General features: G+C 40.5%; 1 protein-coding gene across 2 annotated transcripts in view; it reads right to left on the reverse strand.

The window, feature by feature from the left end:
• Positions 1 to 21,935, reverse strand: part of SCAF11 (SR-related CTD associated factor 11) — an 80,091-nt gene extending 58,156 nt beyond the window's left edge. Inside the window, exon 1 of one of the 2 annotated variants that reach the window (XM_025401828.1) lies at positions 21,705 to 21,935. The gene's annotated coding sequence lies outside the window, so the exon portion shown is untranslated. Of the gene's footprint in view, positions 1 to 20,209; positions 20,551 to 21,704 lie in introns of those variants that run through there. The other variant, XM_025401829.1, reaches the window with a different exon arrangement.
• Between the last annotated feature and the right edge of the window lie 702 nt (positions 21,936 to 22,637).

Consider the following 22,637-nt stretch of genomic DNA (forward strand, 5'->3'; position numbering starts at 1 on the left):
TTTTGAGACGGAGTCTGGCTCTGTTGCCCAGGCTGGAGTGCAGTGGCCGGATCTCAGCTCACTGCAAGCCCTGCCTCCCGGGTTCACGCCATTCTCCTGCCTCAGCCTCCCGAGTAGCTGGGAGTACAGGCGCCCACCACCTCGCCCGGCTAATTTTTTTTGTATTTTAGTAGAGACGGGGTTTCACCATGTTAGCCAGGATGGTCTCGATCTCCTGAACTCGTGATCCACCCGTCTCAGCCTCCCAAAGTGCTGGGATTACAGGCTTGAGCCACCATGCCCGGCCAGCAATTTCTTAAAATAAGATAACATTCAAGTATGCCACACTGACCGACTTCTTCCTTTAGCAAAAAAATTATCTGCGTATGAGACGCTATTTGACAGCATTTTACCCACAGCAGAATGTCTTTCAAAATTGAAGTCAATCTTCCCAAACTCTGCCACTGTGTTCTCAACTAAGTTTATATACTATTTTAACAATGTTCACAATATCTTCAGCAAGAACACATTCCATCTCAAGAAACCACTTTCTTTGTTCATTCCCCAGAAACAACTCTTCATTCAATATTTAATCATAAAATTGCAGGAATTCAGTCATGTCTTCAGGCTCCACTTCTAATTCTATAATAGTTCTCTTGCTGTTTACACCACACCTGTAATAGTTAGTTCCTCCACACAAGTTTCGAATCCTTAAAAGTCATCCATGAGGGTTGGAATCAACTTCTTCACAATCCTGTTCATATTTTAATCTCCTTCCATGAATTACAAATGTTCTTCATGGCATCTAGAATGGTGAATCCTTTCCATTACTTTGCCCATATCCATCCAAGAAATCACTGTCTAAAGCAGCTGTAGCCTTATGAAATGTATTTCTAACAGAATAAGACTTAACAGTCAAAATTACTTCTTGATCACTGGGTTGAAGAATGGATGTTGTGTTAGCAGGCATGAAAACAACATTTATCTCTAAATATTTCCATCAGAGCTCTTGGATGGCTAGGTGTCAATGAGTAAGTACTATGTTGAAAGGAATCTTTTTATCTGAGCATTTGGTCTCAACAGTGAGCTCAAAATATTCAGTAAACCATGCTGTAAAAGGATGTGCTATCATCCAAGCTTTGTTGTTCCATTTATAGAGCACAGAATAGATTCAGCGTAATTCTTAAGAGTCCTGGAATTTTCAGAATGGTCAATGAGTACAGGTTTATAAATTTATAGTCACCAGCTACATTAGCTCCTAACAAGACAGTCAGCCTGTCCTTGGAAGCTTTGAAGTCAAGCACTGACTTCTCCTCTCTACCTATGAGTCCTAGATGGTGTCTTCTTTCAATAGAAGGCTGGTTCGTCTGCATTAAAAATCTTTTGTTTAGTATAGCCACTTTCATAAATGATGTTGGCTAGGTCTTCTGGATAACCTGACGCAGCTTCGGCATCAGCACTTGCTGCTTTACCTTGCACTTTTATGTTATGGAGATGGCTTCTTTCCTTAAACTTCATGAACCAACCTCTGCTAGCTTCAAACTTTTCTTATGCAGCTTCCTTATCCCTCTCAGATTTCATAGGCTTGAAGAGTGTTAGAGCCTCACTCTGGATTAGGCTTTGAGTTAACAGAATGTTATGACTGGTTTGACCTTCTACCCAGATCAATCAAACTTTCTTCATATCAGTGATAAGGCTGTTTGGTCTAATTTCAATATTGTGGAGAAATAGGGAGGTCCAAAGAGAAGGGGAGAGACGAGGGAACAGCTGGTCAGTGGAGCAGTCAGCACAAAGGCAAACATAAATTATCTGTCTTATATGGGCGCTCTTCGTGGTGCCCCAAAATAATTACAATAGTAACATCAAAGATCACTGATCACAGATCACAACAGATATAATAAAAACAAAAATATTTGAAATACTGTGAGAATTACCAAACTGTGAAAGAAACATGAAATAAACACAAGTTGTTGGAAAAATGGCGGCTAACCTGCTTGATGCTGAACTGCCACAATCTTCAATTTGTAAAATATGCAGTATCTACGAAACACAATAAACTGAACTACAATAAAAAGAGGTATGCCTATATATGTACATTTAACACAAGACAACTGCAACATAAAGGGAGGAAGGTAAAGGGACATACATGGTGGTAAGACCTCTATTTCACTTCAAGTGGTAAAATATCAATTCTAAGTAGACTAAAATGTTAAGTATGTATAATTCTTAGAGCTACCACTAAAAACATTAGTCAATGTCTTCTGTCACTCTACCTTCATCTCAAGAAGGGTGAGTAAAATACAGTAAGATATTTTGAGAGAGCCCGCATTCACATAACTTTTATTGTAGTATATTGTTATAATTGTTCTATTATTCATTAATGTTGTTAATCTTTCCTGCACCTAATGTATAAGTTAAACTTTATCATGAGTATGTACATATAGGAAAAAACATGATATACATAGAGTTTGGTACTATCTGCAGTTTCAGGCATCTACCTGGAATAGCTCCCACATGGAAAAGGGGGTAACTACTATACCCAGTTCCCTTCAAATCAGTCCAGGTTGGCCAGTTAAAATGGAATACTAAAAAAATGTTTACATAACCCAAAGAAGGAGCTTACAGAGGAACAAAAACAGAGGGAACAAACAGAAAATAGACCTGAACCCAAACATACCCATATTTAAAATATGTGAGATGCAGCAAAAGCACTAGAATATTAAATTTCTTCTATCAGAAAAGGTCTCAAATCAGTAATTTAAACTTGCACCTTAAACTAAAAAAGGAGCAAACTATATACAAAACTGGCAGAAGGAAAGAAAATAAAGGAACAGAAATCAATGAAATCAAAAACAGAAAAACAGATAAAAATCAACGAAACCAAAAGCTCATTCTTTGAAAAGATCAATAAAATTTAAACCTCTTGCCAGACTGATGATGTAGATAGCCTGAATAGCCTTAGGACTATTTGAAGAAATTGAATTTGTAGTTAAAAGCCTTCCAAAAAAGAGACCTCTAGACCCACGTAATTTCCCTGGTGAATTCTAACAAATATTTAAAGAAGAAATAACACCAAATCAACACAATCTCTTCCAGAAAATGGAAGATGAGCACTTCCCAAATCGTTTTATGAATCCAGCATTATCCTCATATAAAAAAAAAAAAGTACATGAAAAGAACAAATTTATATTCTGCTCCTTATCAAAATAAAAACTATGGTACATTCAATCATATAATGAAATACTGCTCAGCAATAAAAAGGAACGAACTAGCACTTCATTCAACAAATTGGACGCATCTTAAAGGCATTCTATTTTGTGAAAGAAGCCAGTCTCAAAAGGCAACATATTCTAGAATTGCATTTACACGCAAAACTATAGTGATAGAGAACTTGTCAGCAGTTACCTGGGTTAGGGGAACGTATGACTACAGAGATAGAACAACACAGTTTTTTTTGCGGGGGGGTGATAAAACCATTGCAAATCTTGACTGTAGTGGTAATACAGATCTATACATGTATTAAAACTCACAGAACTATATACCTCAAAAAGCTCAATTTTACTGTATATAATAAAAGTTAAATTTTCTTAACAGGACTAACATGAGAGCAATTTTTTGAAAATATTATGAACTAAAATATAAATTGTTAACATTTTCAAGAAAGGCACTTTTTCACTGTCAACTTCATACTTTCAGTTGTTCCAATTCTTATAACTACTGCCAACACAGAAGCCACCCAAATTATACCGCCACAAGATGAGCTTGGGAGGGGGTGTTTGAATGTTTTATCTCTGCTTTCTCCATTTCTACAGCACTGACAAGTCTGAGACACAACAGATACCCATAACCTGTCGAGATACAGAGATGAAAAACAACAGGCTCAATTTAACAACTCCACTAAATTCTAAGGCAGAGGTGCAGAAACAGATCAGTTCCAAAATCCTAATGATAGCATGGGTGATCACCGAAGGAAGACATCTATTATGACTCCCAGTTAGGTTACACTCTTATGTGACAGTCATCCACTCTATGGGAAGAATGTATTTACAATGCAATACTTTATTTAAGAAAATAAAAATGAGTGCCTTTTATGTGCCTGGATAGTTTACCATGACAGTCTGAAAAATCATTATATATGACAGGCTTCCATTATTTTCCAAATAAGAAACAACTGTAAACAGTAGCATATGTCCTTTGATGCCTTCAATATATTTATGCAATTGTTGTCTAATAACCCCACCCCTGCTTAAGGTATGGAGAACAGAATACAAAGAGTTGATTACATAATCTTCATTTATCCTCAAGATTCTCATCCCCATTTACTAAAGTACAATGACATAACTAATTTATATGCTAAGGGCAAACCTAAAGCTCTCTTATTTTTATTTCCACCAGGCAGTTTCTGAATGCATGTTACAGGTACTTTAAAGGAAAGAGTTATACGTGTGGAAAAGTAGAGTTTACATGTAGAAAACTAAACTTTATGCCTATTAGAGACAAAAAGCAAAAGAGCAATGAGATGTTACAGACTCATTTTATAACCAAACCTCCCAAGAAGACTACAGGAGCACTTGGGATCAACAGCACTGTATTTTCACATCTGGGAGGCAGAATAACAAAGACAAGAAAGGCATCCTGGGTGGAAGTACAGAAGTAGAGGAAGAACTGGTGAATTTTTATCCTTTTAAGAAAAACAGGAAAACTGTCAACTGTATTTTTACTTTAACACTTGGTGTACCTTGGAAAGACTTCTAAGCAGAAATGATAACGCCTGTCCAAATAACAAACAAAGCTCTCTTAGTTCATTTGTGCTGCTGTACCAAAACAAAACAAAAACAACAACAACAACAAAAAACACACTTGAGACAGGTAATTTATAAAAAATAGAAATTTCTCACAGTTGTGGAGGCTAAGAAGTCTAAGATCAAGGCATCAGCAGGTTCAGTGCCTGGTGAGGATCCGGTCCCTGCTTCCAAGATGGCACCTGTTACTGCATCTTCAAGTATTAAGTGGGGGCCTTTCAGGAGGTGATTAGGCTGTGAGGGCTATGCCCTCATGGATGGAATTAGTGCCTTATAAAAGGGCCCTGTTAGTTCTCTCCAGCCCTTATAGAAGGCACTAATTCCATCCATGAGGGCAGAGCCCTTACAGCCTAATCACCTCCCAAAAGCCCCACCACTTAATACTGTTGCATTCAGGATTAAGTTTCAACAAGAATTTTGGAGAGGGCATACACATTGAAACCACAGAAAAATCCTAAGAGTTAAAGGGTGAGAATTAGTGAAAATAAATGACCACATAAAAATGCTTGTCACAGAAAAATGAGAATGGATTTAATAGGAAAAAAGGGATGATGTTCAAATCACTGCTTCTGAAATTTTACCCCGTTCTGTTTAAACAAGATTTCTAAAACTTTACAGAGTTTCAATTCCAGAAATTAGTTTCTTTTGCAAAATGCTGAAAGTTAACTTTCATTGGTTTCTCGAGAATTGATCACTTTCTTCATACTAATCCCTTACAAATTGGTACAAGTAGCTATTATAAAACCCAGATGGAAAAAAGCAATTATCTTGCACAGTATAAACACAACATCTACTCTTTTCTCTAGCTATGCCTATTATATGAATTTCTGAAACACAAACTCATCCTGCTAGCTATCTCAGAAATAAGTACAATTATGTTACATAAATGTATATGTATCAATGTGCCCTCATATGAATATTTTACACATAATTTAAAGAAGAATTTCACAATCCTACTCCTATGAAATACTACAACTCTAACCAGATACTGGTCATAAGTTACCCAACAACTCACCTGAATACCATCTCCTTACAGTATTTAAGTAACTAATTAAGTAACATTTATCTGAGTCCAGTGGTAATAAATAGCAGTTAACTCTATGTTCCATTCTCTTAAATTAGCTCTATTTAGTGAGTGATTTTCATGCCCTTTTAGTGCAAAGAACCTGAGAGTAGAACAACTGGATCAAGACTGTCCTGCTCCACCAGGTTCCAAAATACCATTAGCATTCCTCTTCCCAAAATACACTAATAGGAAAAACTAAACTGATATTAGTAAGATACCAGTTGTCAATGTCTTAAGACATAACCTAATGTATCAAATCATTTAGAATAGTTTGCTTTAGGGAAACAGGGCAGCTGATTTATAAATTAACAAAATAAAGAAATAATTGTTAAAGAGTATATATAGTTTGTTTTTGGAAGAGACAACTCAGACCAAAATGATGCTGTTAGAGATTGAGTGATATTGGGATTATCTCCTAAATGTAATCTTATTATAAATGCTACAAACTGCCAACTACTTTTTCAAGTGAAATCTCTAACTGGTCAGTCTTCTGCTATGTTCGCCATGACTAACACAGGATATGATTTGTTCGACACCATAAAGTATATCAGTAAGACATGTTAATGAGAAAGGAAACAGGGATGAAGAGTCAAAAATGATGAATGAACACATCCCTAAAACAAACTATTCTAAATGATGTGATAATTTAGACAAGTTTTACAAATCCATGCCAAAAAATAACCTTGATATTAATCCAAGTCCCTTAAAGTTGTATCAAAATAACCCCTAAACAAACAGCCCCTTAGAGCTGAGATTCCTGTCTCCCAAAAAGATCCAAAAACCGAAACACCGTTCTCCCATTTTCTGAAGAATAAATACAATCTGTCATCCTTGAATAAATACGTTTTTGTTTTTTATTTCATTTCCCCTAGTTATTCTAGCTACAGATTAACTTTAGGCTGTTCACAGGGCTATTCAGTCTGAAAATTTGGAGCATTCTCCCTAGTCTACTGGTTTTCAAATTTCTTAAGTTTTATAAATATTTGATTCAAATTTTATTTTCAGATATATTTTAGAATATGGTTTTGGCTAACACAAAGTAGGCCCCATTACAGCCTATCTCAAAAAATCTGGGCAGAATACTAAATAATTCATCTAAGTACTATACTCTGAAAAGTAAATTAAAGTGGGTGAAATGTGGAGGGGAGTAAAAACCTAGAGAAGCAAACTGCATTGAGTCTTCCCGTTTTATTTTTCATCTTTTCTCTGATAGCTTTGTCCTTAGGGTGGTTACATGGTGGCAGTGGCACATGCAGCTAAAAGTCTGAGAGAAGCCCCATTTTTCTGGGCATTTCTAGCCAAAGGAACCAGGAAAAGGGGACACTGCAGGGTAGAGAAAAAATCCTGGAGAGTCTGATCAAGAGGATTCCTTAATTCTCTGCATGAATCTACACAAGTCCTAGCTGAGCTATGCAAGCATTCAGTTAGCACAGGACAGACCCAGGGCAATACAGCAAAGGCTGTGAAAACTAAACTAAAGGTGAACTATCACCCCCAAAAGGTAAGACAAAGTTTGCAGTCTGAGGCCAGGCATGATGGCCCATGCCTGTAATCCTAGCACTTTGGGAGGTAAGGTGGCAAGACTGCTTGAGCTCAGGAGTTCAAGACCAGCCTGGGCAACATAGTGAGATCTCATTGCTACCAAAGAAACAAACAAAAAAAAATTAGCCAGGTGTGGTAGTGCACACAGGCAGCCCCAGCTACTTGGGAGGTTGAGCTATGGTCATGCCACTGCACTCCAGCCTATGCAACAGAGATCCTGTCTCAAAAACAAAACAACAACAACAAAAAACCCCACCAAAATGTATGGTCTGAATCTAATGGGCTATTTGCTAAAACAAAACATCTCTAGAAGGCTATTTACACGGCCTAGAGTCAATATAACATAATATTATCCAGGATACAGTTCCAACTTACTTGACATTCCAAGCACCAGAAAATGTGACCAATTCTCAAGGGAACAGACAATCTATAACTGCCAACACCAAGATAACTCAAATATTGGAATTACTGAGGACTTCACCTATTATAACTATGCTCTATGGAGAAAAAAATAAACACTTTCAAAAAAAGAAAAGACAGAATTCTCAGCAGTGAAATAGTAGGTATAAAAAATTAAAATTTTAGAGGTAAGAAATATGATGTCTAAAAAAAGGGTACAATAACAGAATAGAAATGCAAAGAAGTCAGTGAACATGACGCCAAATTAAAAGAAATGATCTAATCTGAAGAAGAGAGAAATAAAACAAGAAAAAAAATAGAGTGTCTCAGGGTCCTGTGGACAACATCAAAATTTCTGTCACTTGAGTACCAGAAACAGAAAGAAATTGGTACAGAAAAAAAAATACTGGAAGAAATAAGGTTCATAAGCCTCCTAAAGTTGAAGAAGGGCACAAATTTAGAAATTCACCAAGCTCAGAGAACACCAAATAGGATAAATGCAATAGAAAAACAAGCTTATAAATTATAATCAAAGGCCGGGCACAGTGGCTCACACCTGTAATACTAGCACTTTGGGGAGCCGAGGCAGGTGGATTGCCTGAGGTCAGGAGTTCAAGACCAGACTGGCCAACATGGAGAAACCCCGTCTCTACTAAAAATACAAAAATTAGTTGAGCATGGTGGTGGGCACCTATAATCCCAGCTAGTCAAGAGGCTGAGGCAGGAGAATCACTTGAACCCGTGGGGGCGGAGGTTGCAGTGAGCTGAGATCGTGCCACCGCACTCCAGCCTGGGCGAAAAGAGCGAAACTCCATCTCAAAAATAAACAAATAAATAAATCATAATCAACTGCAACAAAGCAAACATGAAGAAAAAAATCTTTTTTAAAATTTATTTTTATGTCAATAGTTTTTGAGGTACAGGTGGTTCTTGGTTACATTAATGAGTTCGTTAGTGGTGATTTCTAGGATTCTGGTGCAGTTGCCACCTGAGCAACGTTACACTGTACCCAGTATGTAGTCTTTTATCCCTCACTCCCTGCCAACCTTCACCCTGAGTCCCCAAAGTCCACTGTATCCTTCTACTTACTTATTTTTGAGACAGAGTTTTGCCCTGTTGCCCAGGCTGGAGTGCAGTGGTGCGATCTCAGCTCACTGAAATCTCCACCTCCCAGGCTTAAGCAATTCTCATGCCTCAGCCTCTGGAGTAGCTGGGATTACAGGCACGCACCACCACACCTGGCTGATTGTTGTATTTTTAGTAGAGACAGGGTTTCACCATGTTGGCCAGGCTGGTCTCAAACTCCCGGCCTCAAGTGATCCGCCCACCTCGGCCTCCCAAAGTGCTGGTATTACAGGCATGAGCCACAGTGCCCAGCCCAAAGTCCATTATGTCATTCTTATGCCTTTGCATCATCATAGCTTAGCTCCCACTTATAAGTGAGAACATACAATATCTGGTTTTCCATTCCTGAGATACTTCACCTAGAATAATGGCCTCCAGCTCCATCTAAGTTGCTGCAAAAGACATTATGCCCGAGTAGTATTCCACGGTGTATATACACTACATTCTCTTTATTCACTTAGTTGATGGGCACTTGAGGTTGGTTCCATATCTTTGCAATTGCGAACTATGCTACTATAAACGTGTGTGCATGTGTGTTTTTCATCCAATGACTTCTTTTCCTTTAGGTACTGAGTAGTGGAACTGTTGGATCGAATGGTAGATCCCAATATGTCCAAAATATTATCATTTCAACATGTAATAAATTTAAAAATTATTACAGATGTAATCGATTTAATAATTGTTTAATGAGCTATTTTACATTCTTTTTGTAAAATCCAGTGTGTATTTTATACTTACAGTACATCTCAATTCAAATTAACCACATTTCAAGTGCAAGAGTCACATATTTAGTTACTGGCTACTCAACTGAAGCATGAAGCTCTAATGCAACCACTAAAAAATAATGCGAAGAGATAAGAGTTAAAAAACCAAGGGATACATTGAAAATAAAATATCGGCCGGGCGCGGTGGCTCAAGCCTGTAATCCCAGCACTTTGGGAGGCCGAGGCGGGTGGATCACGAGGTCAGGAGATCGAGACTATCCTGGCTAACATGGTGAAACCCCGTCTCTACTAAAAATACAAAAAACTAGCCGGGCGTGGTGGCGGGCGCCTGTAGTCTCAGCTACTTGGGAGGCTGAGGCGGGAGAATGGCATGAACCCGGGAGGCGGAGCTTGCAGTGAGCCGAGATCACGCCACTGCACTCCAGCCTGGGAGCACAGCGAGACTCCGTCTCAAAAAAAAAAAAAAAGAAAAGAAAATATCAAAATATATTCATATAATCTAAAAAAGGACAGACACTTTGGGAGGCTGAGGCAGGAGGATTGCTTGAGGCTGAGTTCAAGACTAGCCTGGGTAACACAATGAGACACCTACCTCTACAAAAAATTTAAAAAATTAGCCGAGTGTGGTGGCATGCACCTGTAGTACTAGGTACTCTGGAGGCTGAAGCAGGAGAATTACTTGAGCCCAGGAGATTAAGGTTGCAGGGAACTACGGCCATCCCATAGCATTCCAGCCAGGGGACAGAGTGAGACCTTGTCTCTCCCCACACCTCCCAAAAAAGGAAGAAAATAGAGGAGCAAACAGTAATAATTATATTAAATGTAAATAATGTAAATAATTGTGCACACCAATTAAAAGAGATTATCAAACTGGATTTTAAAGAAAGACTGAATTATATGCCTGTCTACAAGAAACTCCCTTTAAAAATAAAGATAGGTTAAACGTATAGACCAAGATACGCCAAACAATACAAACAATAATAAAAGATGGTTGGAATGGCTATATTAATATGAACTATATTTTAAACCTTTTTAAAGAGTCTAATTGGATTTGTTTACCCTCCATTCAGTTTTAATTATATCTAGTTCTGTGGCAGTTTTGAAACAACGAAGCTATTTCCTTTCATGCATCTCCCTCACATTACTTATGTTGATGCATTAAGTAACTGGACACGCACAACAGTTCCTAAAGAAATACGACCTATTACATTAAAACTGTCCTATCTGATGGGTTTTCTATGATGAGGTTTTCAGGTGAATGATAGCTTATGAATTTTTTGAGTCATTAATATTTATTCCCCATTATAACAGTTTACCGAAACATTCTTCTTGACAAGCCATCTAGGCATACAAAATAGTGCTATAAGTATATTTACATTTAAAAAAGTCACCTATCAGGGCTGGGTGCGGTGGCTCATGACTGTAATCCCGGCAATTCAGGAGGCTGAGGAGGGCAGAGGTCAGGAGTTCGAGATCAGCCTGACCAACATGGCGACACACTGTTTCTACTAAAAATACAAAAATCAGCCAGGTGTAGTGGTGCATGCCTGTAATCCCAGCTACTCAGGAGGCTGAGGCAGGAGAATTGCTTGAACTTGGGAAGCAGAGGTTACAGTGAACCGAGATTGTGCCACTGCACTCCAGCCTGGGTGACAGAATGAGACTGTGTCTCAAAACAAAAAAAAAACAAACAAGACCTATTATTTGTAAACTGTTTGATCCCAGAGAATTTTTAAAACAGTGTTGTTTTGGCCGCTCTCTTTCATGTTTGTATTTCTGTTTTGGTTTGCTTTAAGCTGCTAAATAACTACTGTGGTCAGGGTACTAAGCCTGGTATTGGAATAAAAAGACAGATTAAGATACTGTATCCCTTCCTGGTACAAAGAGTAGACTTGGAGACATAGGATACAGAAGATGAACAAGATAGCATATGCTAAGTGCCAAATTTAAGAAATAGGCAAAGAGTTCCTAAGACATTTTTTAAATGTACCAGTGGGGGAGTAACTAACGACTGAGGCAAGTAAAGAAAAAGAAAAATAATAAAGTGCAAAAAGTTAATGTTCTTCAGTCTAAATTAGGACTTAAATTGTGTTTTCTTAGGTGGACTTCAAGTCCACCTCTCTCCCATTTATCTGTTTTTAAAGTTGTTTATAAGATGTTTAAATTGGGGATTTTGAGCTTAATGCAGTAGCAGAAAGGTGGCGGCAGTGGGGAGATGGAAAGTAGGGGAAACCAGTCAGGAGAAAATGGAAAGAAGACTACATATCAATAAAGAAGGCCTGATTAGAGCTAAGCTCCCCTAGGGCACAGACCTAATAGACACATAGACATCAACAAACCTGGAGTTCAGAACTATGGGTAGAGTGAATGCCTACAACATACTAGGTAATGAACTACACATTCTGGCATGCCTTTCCACGTTTAATCCGCAAAATACCAGAACACGGTACATTTAAAAACTTAAAACACCGTCAATACTGAACAATAGAACACCGCATTAAAAAGGCTTAAAAATCACCCATTAAACAGAGCTAACTTAAGAGTATGAACAAGAGACAGAGTTAGTTGCTATTACCACTGGACTTAGATAAATGTTATTAAAAAATTAGGTGAGGAAATTGAGATACTGATTAGATCGCCTATAAAAGGTGACAGTCATCTAGGACAACCAGAGTTCAAAACCAGGTCTGACTGACTCCTAAACCTACACACACATACACAAACACACACACACACGCACACACAAAAGACTAAACTAATTTTTACCTTATTGTCAAAATTACAATAAAAAGACAACCCTAAAAGTACATCTGAGAAGTCTAGAGTAAAAAAAGGATAAAAAAGGAAGTTTAGTCTTATCCCTAACAGAGATGTGAGTCTCAAGAGGGTTTAAATGTACTCTAAAGGGTTTAAATTTGAAGACTGAGAACACTTTTAATTTTCACTAAAAGTGTTGTTATAATAATCTTTTACAAAAAGGAGTAAGTATAAACTTTAAAAGAACACGTCTGTATGCTGCTATTCTGGCTGGAGGCATTGGAGACCAAGTTAGTGAGCAAAATGCCCATGTTAGGAATAGTGAGGGAACCCAGATTAAGGTACTAGAGCTCAAACAGAATGGTAAAATCTTCAGTATGGGGTATCTAAGAAGTATGGAGTAAGGGGTGCATCCCAGGACAGGATGTCAGAGCCTAAGTAGAGAAAAAAGTTAAGGCAATGGGAAACTGGCCATATGCAGGGGATTTATCAAATTTAGTAAGTAATGACAATGAGTCAGAGTTCTCCTCATGAGAAGGGAGTTATAAATTTGGTAATGGAAAAAAAGAGAACAAATCTTGTGGACTGAAATTGGAGAAATTAGTACCAATTCATGGTTTTCTACACACAGACATCGAAATAATTAGAGCATCCAAATCTTGTTTGCTAAATACCTTTCTCCACTAAAAGCAACCACTCTTTGGAGGAATGGTTGATTCCAGTGCTGGGGCAGGGAAAGTACAAGGTAAGCTTCATTTTCTTATGCCCAAAAGGAAGGAAGTGGCTGGGTATGGTGGCTCACACCTGTAATCCCAGCACTTTGGAAGGCCAAGGCAGGCAGATCACTTGAGGTCAGGAGTTCAAGGTCAGCCTGGCCAACATGGCAAAATCCCGTCTCTACTAAAAATACAAAATTTAGCCAGGTGTAGTGGCCCATGCCTGTAATCCCAGCTACTTGGGAGGCTGAGGCACAAGAATCACTTGAACCTGGGAGGTGGAGTTTGTGGTGAGCCAAGATCACCACACTGCACTCCAGCCTGGGCAACAAAGCAAGACTCCACCTCAAAAAACAAAAAAGGAAGTATGAAGAACAAGTCAAAAGAAAACAGAAACTATCTTGAAGGGCTTTCAATAGCCAAAGCTAAGACAATCTCGGAATAAATAAATAGCAAGTTTAACAAGGAATGGGCTATTTTTACAGTCTCAAAATACTTTTCCACAAAAATACATGTTAATTACCAATGGGACAAAAGTAACTTTACAGTGAAGAAGCTTGGATGATATTACCTCAATCAAGTTATCATAGTGCACACTATGTGATATCAAGTTATCACGTCATCAGTAATGAGACAAACAGAAATTGTATGCCATTTGATCGGACACAATGAGAAAAACGCAACATCATTACTGTCAAATAGCATACAACCTGAATCTAAACATAAGGAAATATATGGCATCCTACAGAAAGAAAAGTACATCTGGAAAAAAAAAAAGAAAGTATCATGCAAACCCAAATGGAGAGACATTTTGGAAGAGAACTAATCTATAAGCTTTAAGGAGTACAAACAAGGTCATGAAAGTCAAGACTGGGGGACTGTTCCAAGTCGAAGGAGTCTAAAAAGATGTTACAGTTAAATGCAACACAGAATTCTGAATTTTGTTACAAAGGAAATTACTGTGGAAACTGGCAAAACTTGAATGTGGTCTGAGGTTAGATTCTAATAATATAGGAAGATTAATTTCTTAATTTTTTTTTTTTTTTTTTTTTGAGACAGGGTCTTGCTCTGATGCCCGGACTGTAATGCAGTGGCACAGTCTTAGCTCACTGCAGCCTTGAACCTCCTGGGCTCAAGTGATCCCCCCATCTCAGCCTCCTGAGTAGCTGAGACCACAGGTGCATGCTACCACACCTAGTTTTGTTTCTTTTTTGCAGAGACAAGTTCTCACTATGTTGCCCAGGCTGGTCTCAAACTCCTAGGCTCAAGTGATCCTACTGCCTCTGTCTCCCAAAGTTCTCGAACTGTGAGCTACTGCACCATGCCAGTTTCCTAATTTTGATGGTTATACTGTAGTTGTGCAACACAAAATCCTTGTACTTGTTTGAGGTGATGAGACTGTACCTGCAACTTACTCTCAACTGGTTTAGGAGAAAAAAGGTCTTTGTAGAGTACATGGAGCTTAAGTGGGATTCTACAATTTACTCTCAAAAGACTCAAGGGGGAAAAGTTCTTTGTACTGTACTAGGAACTTTTCTGAAACTTTGAGAATTTTTTTTACAGTTACCTATAAAATTCACTTACAGAAGATAAGCAAAGCAGTGTTCCTTTTAAATGAAGAACAGTATGACAGTATGTATTTTCACCTCTTCTTTTTATAAGACCCTGCTTTATTATTTAGGAGATTGTCAATGACCTTTGGTCTAATTCTGCATCGTCCAATATGATAACCACTATTCAGTACCCACTTTGCAAGTGCTCAACAACCACGTCACTATCAGTTACTACACCGGGCAATACAGATTCAAAACATTTCCATCATTACAGAACTGTCTACTGGACAGCACTGATCTAGAGGTTGACAGGCCTCTAGATCAGTGAAACAACCGAAGACTGAAAGTCAGATGGACCCAGGTATAGATACTTAGCAACTTCTCTGACACTTAAGTCATTTAACTTCTCCAGAACCCCAGACTCATTTCTGTAAAATGGACTAACACATTCAACATTGCAAGGCTACTGAAAAGATCAAATGAAAATTTATGTAAAATGTCTACAACAGAGTGGCTGACACATAGTAAATATCTGATAAACATTAGCTGTCTTCTGTAATATGGGTGATAATTAAACTTTGATCTCAATACTTTTAGATCTAGTTAAGCAATTATAGAAGCATCACCTTACTGTCCTGCTTGTTCAGAAGGCCAATGAACTTCACATTGTTACAGTCAACACATTTTTTTTTTAGTTCTTACCTTATTAAACTCTTATCAACACTTGACCCAACTCTCTCTTCTTGACTTCTCTCTCCTTGTAACACTCTCTTCCTTTGGTTTCTGTAACACCCCACTCACCCTCTACTTCTCTGATCTTCACAGTATTCTCTGGGAGCTCACATTCTTCCAGCCAAGTTTTCTAAATGTTAGAGGTCATTGTGGTTCCATCCTAAGCTTTTTTCCCCCCAAGTTATATTCCCTCACCTAGGCAATTTCATCCATACCTATAGTTCCAATTATCTGTATGGGTGACTCCAGTTTTCTATTTCCAGCCCATATTCCTCCTCTGGATTTTAGAACCATGTATCTAATTACTTACAGGAACTTCTACCTGAAAGCTCCAAAGGTACTTTAAGCCTGATATATTAAAACCAAAAGAGCTCTTGTCCTTATCTGGCACAACCTAGGAATGTAATCCAGAAGTCATCTTTCAAATTTCTTTCTCCCTCACTTTCAATCTCTTTCAAATTTCTTTCTCCCTCACTTTCAATCTATTAACTGAGGCTGCTGCTCTCAAATCCCATCCACTGAGCCCATCTCCACAATTATCATCCTAATTCAAGTTATCCTCATCTCTCCCAGACTACTAGAAAAGCCTGCTAACTAATTCTCCCAGATCTCCTCTTGCTGCCTCTCTCCTCCCTTTCAATACATATCACCACAATCCTAGTTCTGCCTTCTGGAACTATAAGAAATTAATATGGCTTCTAAATGACAACATTTTTAACAATAAGATAGTTATACTGCTTGATATGGTTTGGCTGTGTCCCCACCCAAATCTCATCTTGAATTGTATTCCCATAATTTCCACGTGTTGTGGGAGCAACCTGTTGGGAGATAATTTGAATTACGGGGCAGTTTCCCCCATACTGTTCTCATGGTAGTCTCACAAGATCTGACGGTTTTAACAGGAGTTTCCGCTTTTGCATTTTCCTCATTTTCTCTTGCCACCACTATGTAAGAAGTGCCTTTCTCCTCCCACCATGATTCTGAGGCCTCCCTAGCTATGTGGAACTGTAAGTCCAATTAAACCTATTTTTCTTCCCAGTCTCAGGTATATTAGCAGCGTGAAAACAAACTATTACACTGCTCTACTCTTAGCTGAGGCATTCTTAGCTCCTTCTATATTAAGACAAATGATAGTTTCAAGGTCACATACTGTCACACTCCTCTAAAAACACACACCCCTTAGGCTGGGTGTGGGGGTTCATTCCTGCAATCCCAGCACTTTGCGAGGCCAAGGTGGGAGGATTACTTAAGCCCAGGAATTTGAGACCAGCCTGGGCACCATAGTGAGAGCTGTGATCACACCACTGCACTCCAGTCTGGGAGACAGAGTGAGATGCTATCTGAAAGCAAAAACAAAACAAACAATGACAACAAAAAACAAGGACCCCTGAAATGAACATGGCTCACGCGCATGGATATAAGTAACTGCGCAGTTTATGCCACAGAGACTTGCTTAGTCTAAACTTTCAAACCACAATCACTATTTGTAATGTTTATAGCTGAAAGCATGTTAATTCATTAACTTACATGTAAGGCATTGTTCAGGTGTTTAGGGACAAAACAGTGACCAATACTGACAAATGCTGACCTCACAGAAGCTAAATTAGAGTGAAGAAAATAAACAATAAACCTCAGTTAGTAAATTACACAGCATGTTGCAAAATGATAAATGCTATGGAGAAAAATCTGGTATAAAAACAGATACGAAATACCGGGGGGAAGGCTGTTGTTTTATGCATAGTAGTTAGAAAAGACCACAACAGCATAGGGGAAAGGAGATTGGAGAAACAGTGAGGTGATGAAGTCAGAGAGGAAGAAGACACTCAAATCATAGAGCCTTGTAGACCATAGGAGTATGGAATTTACTATGACTGAGAAGGGAAGTCATCTGAGAATAGAAGTTACATGACCTGACATTTTATCAGGATCACTCTGGCTATGGAGTGTTAAAGACTGTAGATCAGCAAAGATCACAGTGACTTTTTAGGAAGATATTTCTGAAAGCAAAATAGTGGTTGTGTTTTTATGCTTTGTATTGAATTTTTATGTGTCTATGTACTAGGAATTCATATATTAAGTTCATAGATACAACTAAAAATATATATATAATGCAAAGATGAGTTTTGGGAATAGCAAGAAAATGATACTGGATATTTTAACTCTGGGCTCTACTCAGTATTACTGCTGAGTAATAGTATTACTAACAGTATTACTGCTCAGAAGCAAGACAAGGTGCAAGGCTATTAATTTATTTTGGGGGACAGACTATAATTAAAAATCTGGATTTTAAGTTTATTTCACTGGGCAAGGTAAACCTTGTCAAGGTACAATTTACATCATTAAAAGACAAGAGCAGGTGATAGCAGGGTTTGCTAAAGGGAAGTTACAATGAAAATTAATCTACAGTTGACTTCCCTTTTATTACTTTTATGCCTGCTACTTTCTTTAATATGCTACGACTATCTCCGATATACTTTAAAAGTTCAGTATTAAGTTGATGGGTAGTATAACACTGCACTTTCTGATTACTAAAAGATGTTACTGATGATGAATCAACAGTATCATGTAACTGCACTGATTCATCCTATCTCTGTGAATAAAAGCACAGCTTTTCAAGAAAACTGTCTAAGCCCTAGCTGGTGCCAAACGACGATAGGGAGCTAAGTAACTCCTGGAAAGTTTTGATCTTAACACACTGGCCCCATTACCACACGAAAGTATTAACAGAAAAAGTAAAAAAACTCTCCGTAATATATCCTCCATGACATGTTTTCAGGCAACATATTTAGAAACTTTAAATTTTCTTCTACAGTTTTCTTCCCCTTCATACTGAAGAATGTCTTTAAAGCATGAGTATACTTACAGTAAGCAAACATTCAAATTTTACCCCAATGAAATCTTAAAATGTACTCAAACTCTCAGGCAAAAAGTTCACTATCTGAATGTGAAAAACTGAATGACTGTTAAAATATTTGCAAGCACCAAAAAATACAGCTAAAATACAGCTACCCTAAGAACTACTATTTTTAGGCCGGGCGCGGTGGCTCAAGCCTGTAATCCCAGCACTTTGGGAGGCCGAGACGGGTGGATCACGAGGTCAGGAGATCGAGACCATCCTGGCTAACACGGTGAAACCCCGTCTCTACTAAAAAAATACAAAAAACTAGCCGGGCGAGGTGGCGGGCGCCTGTAGTCCCAGCTACTTGGGAGGCTGAGGCAGGAGAATGGCTTAAACCCGGGAGGCGGAGCTTGCAGTGAGCTGAGATCCGGCCACTGCACTCCAGCCTGGGCTACAGAGCGAGACTCTGTCTCCAAAAAAAAAAAAAAAAAAAAAAAAAAGAACTACTATTTTTAAAAAACTCACATTGCATAAAAAATGTAAATTCAGATTATCCGATAGGATAATATAGAACACAAGAAATCCAAAGACAGTTTCAAGATTTCATTTCTCTTGCCCACCGAGTTAAAACAACAAAAACAAAAGGCCCATGAACTTTTTTCTTGCATCTTTTGACCAAAATAGTGAGATGATCAAGCCAACTGCCAAACAAACAGGAAAGAGAAAGCAATTGTTTAGAAACAGACTTGATTACATGTCAAAATTTTAATACAATTACTAATAAAATACAAAAACCGTTATTTTAAAATGTACTGCCCTGATATTCTGCTGCTGAGGCAGGTAGTGATATGTAGAAATTAATTTTTCTTTTTAAAACGAAAAAAATGCATTTATTAATATGCTTTTCCCAAATTTCGGGGGAAATTCCCAAAGCGGAGAAAATGTAACATCAGCATCTACTACACAAAGCATTAAAAACATTTTTCAGCAGTTTTGCTTACGTATCTTAGGTGAGTGGTAGCATGTTAGCCAAAATGTAACCCAAAATGAATGAACAACAGTCAGCTGGTAGACACTGTATGTAATACAGTACGGAAATATATTGAAGGTATTTCAAAATTCAATATTTGAATCTGTGAATGTCTAAATCTAGTACTCTAAATCGAGCGTCTACTTTTGAAACAATACTCCAAAATATGTGTTGGTGGCAAGACCGCCAGCCATCTGTAAGAAATCTTTCTAATGGTTCAAAATTCCTAAGTCTGAGGAGGGGCGACCGATTAGGCTAAATTTATATCTCCCGGCCCCGTAGTTGTCAGCCCAGGTAGCGAATTTAAAACATTGGGGGTGGGTGAGTAGTTTGAAGTTCAGATCACGGAGTGAAAAAGGCTGATGCTTAGAAGCGCCGGCTCTTCCCCATTCGCGCACACGAGAGGTCACGGCGTAGTAAAGTTTGGTTTCACTAGCGGGCTTGGACGCTCGCGACCAAAGTCTCCCAAGAAAAGCCCACCCCGCGGTCGGGAGCGCCCGGAAGCTCAGCAGGACACGTTTCCACCGCAGGGAGGAGGGCGTCTGCGGCGGTTCTGGCGTGGAGCCCCTTGTCCCCCTGTAGGACCCTGCACCCGGGCGGGGACGGGCTTCGCCGGCTAAGGCGGCGGGAGGCGCGTAGGCCACAAGGAGGAAATGGGACGGAGTGCGACAGAGAGGCGGCGGCGGCCCAGGGTCGGGCCGGGCCTCCCTCGCGGGGCAGCGAGAGGGAAAGCGGCCCTCCCGGCCGCAGCCTCCCCCACCTCGAGAGGCAGCTCCAACTTTCCTCCCAGCGCACGACGTCGCACGGGCCGCGCGAGATTCCGAAACTTTGTCAGCCCTCCCGTCGCCCTAGGCCCGCTCCAGTGCTCTGCGCCGGCCGCTAACCCTCGTCTAGCCCAGACAGCTGCCTAAGCCTATCCACCCCGCGGGTCGACCAGTGTTTACCTCAGGCCGAGGTCGAGGCGCTCGGTCCGGCCGCGGCCACACAGCAGGTTCCCAGGTCCCAGTCACTCCGCCAACAAGTTCCCCAACATGGACTCCTTCGTCCGCTTTGTGGTGTTATAGGGTCTCTGGGACACTGACTCCGCTGGCTCGGTCCGGAGGCGGCGGCGAAGCAGGGAGCGACCCGGGTTGCGCTGCTCCGCGCGACTTGCGCCACCGCTACTCCCCCTTCCCCCGCCTTGTCTAGCCTCCTCCTTCCCCTCCCCTCCCCTCCCCTCCCCGCGCGTCTCCCTCCTCCTCCCTTCCCTCGCTCGCTTGGCTCACTGTCGGCGCGCTAAGGTGACGACGGCGGCTGCCGGACTCGCCGCGCTCGGCCTACTCTCTCGCTCTGGCCCTGAGTGCATGTTCGCAGTGCCCAGCCAGACCGCAGGGGGGCGCTGGCAAACTGCTGTTTGCGACCGAGAAGCGTGGTGGGTGGAGTCACGTCGCGCGGCCTGTGAGCGGGAGGAAGGGCAGCTGCGATGGAGGGGCCTTCTGGGAAACGTCCTTCCTGCCCCGCCTTTCGCCAAAGCTGCGGATGGTGCGCCTGCGCAGCGCGTGGACTTTGGCCTCAGCGATCCTTTGGCAGTTTTACAGGCTGCGTCGCGGAGAACAATGAAAGAGGCTTTAAGGTGACTGGACAGGAAGGATTTTGCTCAGGGTGTGTTCCTCTATCTTTATGGTAATCTGATATTGAAAAGAGTGTTCGTATGTTTGCGGTGGATTGAGTGTTCACCTGGCGGCGCTGCCCACCTGAAATGCAGCCAGTGGGGTGAAGAGTAGGTAACTTAGAAGCCCACTTTTCCTCCTTTCTGGTGGGCATTTTTTTAGATGCCGGAGGGAGAGCTTTCCCCCCTGACTCCCCGAGCCTAGGGGCTTTCCCCTGTCTTAACCCCACATCACAAAATTAAATTTGGACCAGGTGCGCGGTCTTTTACGCCGGTAATCCCAGCACTTTGGGAGGCCGAGGCTGACGGATCCCTTGAGCCCAGGAGTTCGAGACCAGCTTCAGCAACGTATTAAGCCCTCGTTCGGGAGGTTGAGGTGGGAGAATCGCTTGAACCCGGGAGGCTGAGGTTGCAGTGAGCCGAGATCGTTCCACTGCACTCCAGCCTGGGCGACAGAGCGAGACCCTGTCTCAAGCAACAACAACAAAAACTTTATCATGATTTACTTTAAAGACCTCCACGTTATGGTTAGTGACGTGTGTGCCAGCCTCCACTTTTTTCCTCGGCGGGTTGTTAAATGTTTTGTTTTACCTCGGAAGTATTTTGACTTTTTCAAAGCCAGTGACTCTTTAACCTCCTAGTTTCTCTTGTCGATTGCAGCAAGCTTCCAGTTGCTCTGTCCGCCCTCAGTGTCCCCCATCTACCAGCTGACCTTCCAGTCCTCCCACCCACGCCCTTGTCTTGCTTGCGGCTTCCGCAGGACTAAGCTCTGCTCCCTGCGCGCGGATCACCCAGGTCCCAGTCGCTTTCAGCCGCGCGTTCACACCTTTTCCTGTCGCCTGCCCCCGTTCTGTCCGCGCGTGCTGCGCTCTCCCAGCCACGCTGACGCCTGCCCGGGATGAGTTTCCTCCCCACTTTGTCGCGGCCCTGCCTACCGGCCGCTTCGCTGCCGCCTTCCCGCATTCTCGCAGACTACGTTGCCGCGTCCCCTGCTCCCGCCCTGAGGACGTCGCTTTTCTGGCACTCTCATCCTGTGCATTCTGTTGAGTCTGCTCACTGCTTCACACTGTGAGAATTGGGACAGTGTCTTATCACTTTCATAACAGCGTCTGGCACTTGCTGAAGGAACACATGAATGGCAGCCTTGTCGCTGTCAAAGTCTTTGGAGTTTTTCAGTGTACTGTTTTTGATATGGGGTTAGGGAATTTAGATGGCTTTACTGTATTTGGGATATTTGAGGGAAAAATGAGCTAGAGACATTAAAATGCTTTCTTCTCATGGAAGAACAAAATTCTTATGAAGGACCTTTCCCTGTCAAAATCAGAGCAAATAGTACAGGATATATACTATTTGGATATAAAGAATGATTATAAAGGATGATTGTTAAGAGAAATAGTGAAAATTAGTGTAGAAAGATATAACCCGATCAACACTTACGAGCCATCCAACAGAATAAGGGTGTAGCTTTGCTATGTATACAATCTCTAGGACTCACTCTAGAGAGTCCTGCCTCTAGGAGTGTAACTCCTGATATGGACTCCTGGTGCAACATGCTTCTGCGTATGTTTTATATTTTTTAAAAATCTCAGTTTTGTTTTAGGAAAGTGTTTTTTCTCAAAATTTAATTAAAGCCCAAATGATAAAATCTGCCAAATAGAAAACTATTTTAAATTGATGATAACAGTATGGTTTCATCAAAACTAAAAAATACCAAATCTTTTGAT

This window comes from Theropithecus gelada, chromosome 11 (assembly GCF_003255815.1).
Source record: "Theropithecus gelada isolate Dixy chromosome 11, Tgel_1.0, whole genome shotgun sequence".
Classification (NCBI taxonomy): Eukaryota; Metazoa; Chordata; class Mammalia; order Primates; family Cercopithecidae; genus Theropithecus; species Theropithecus gelada.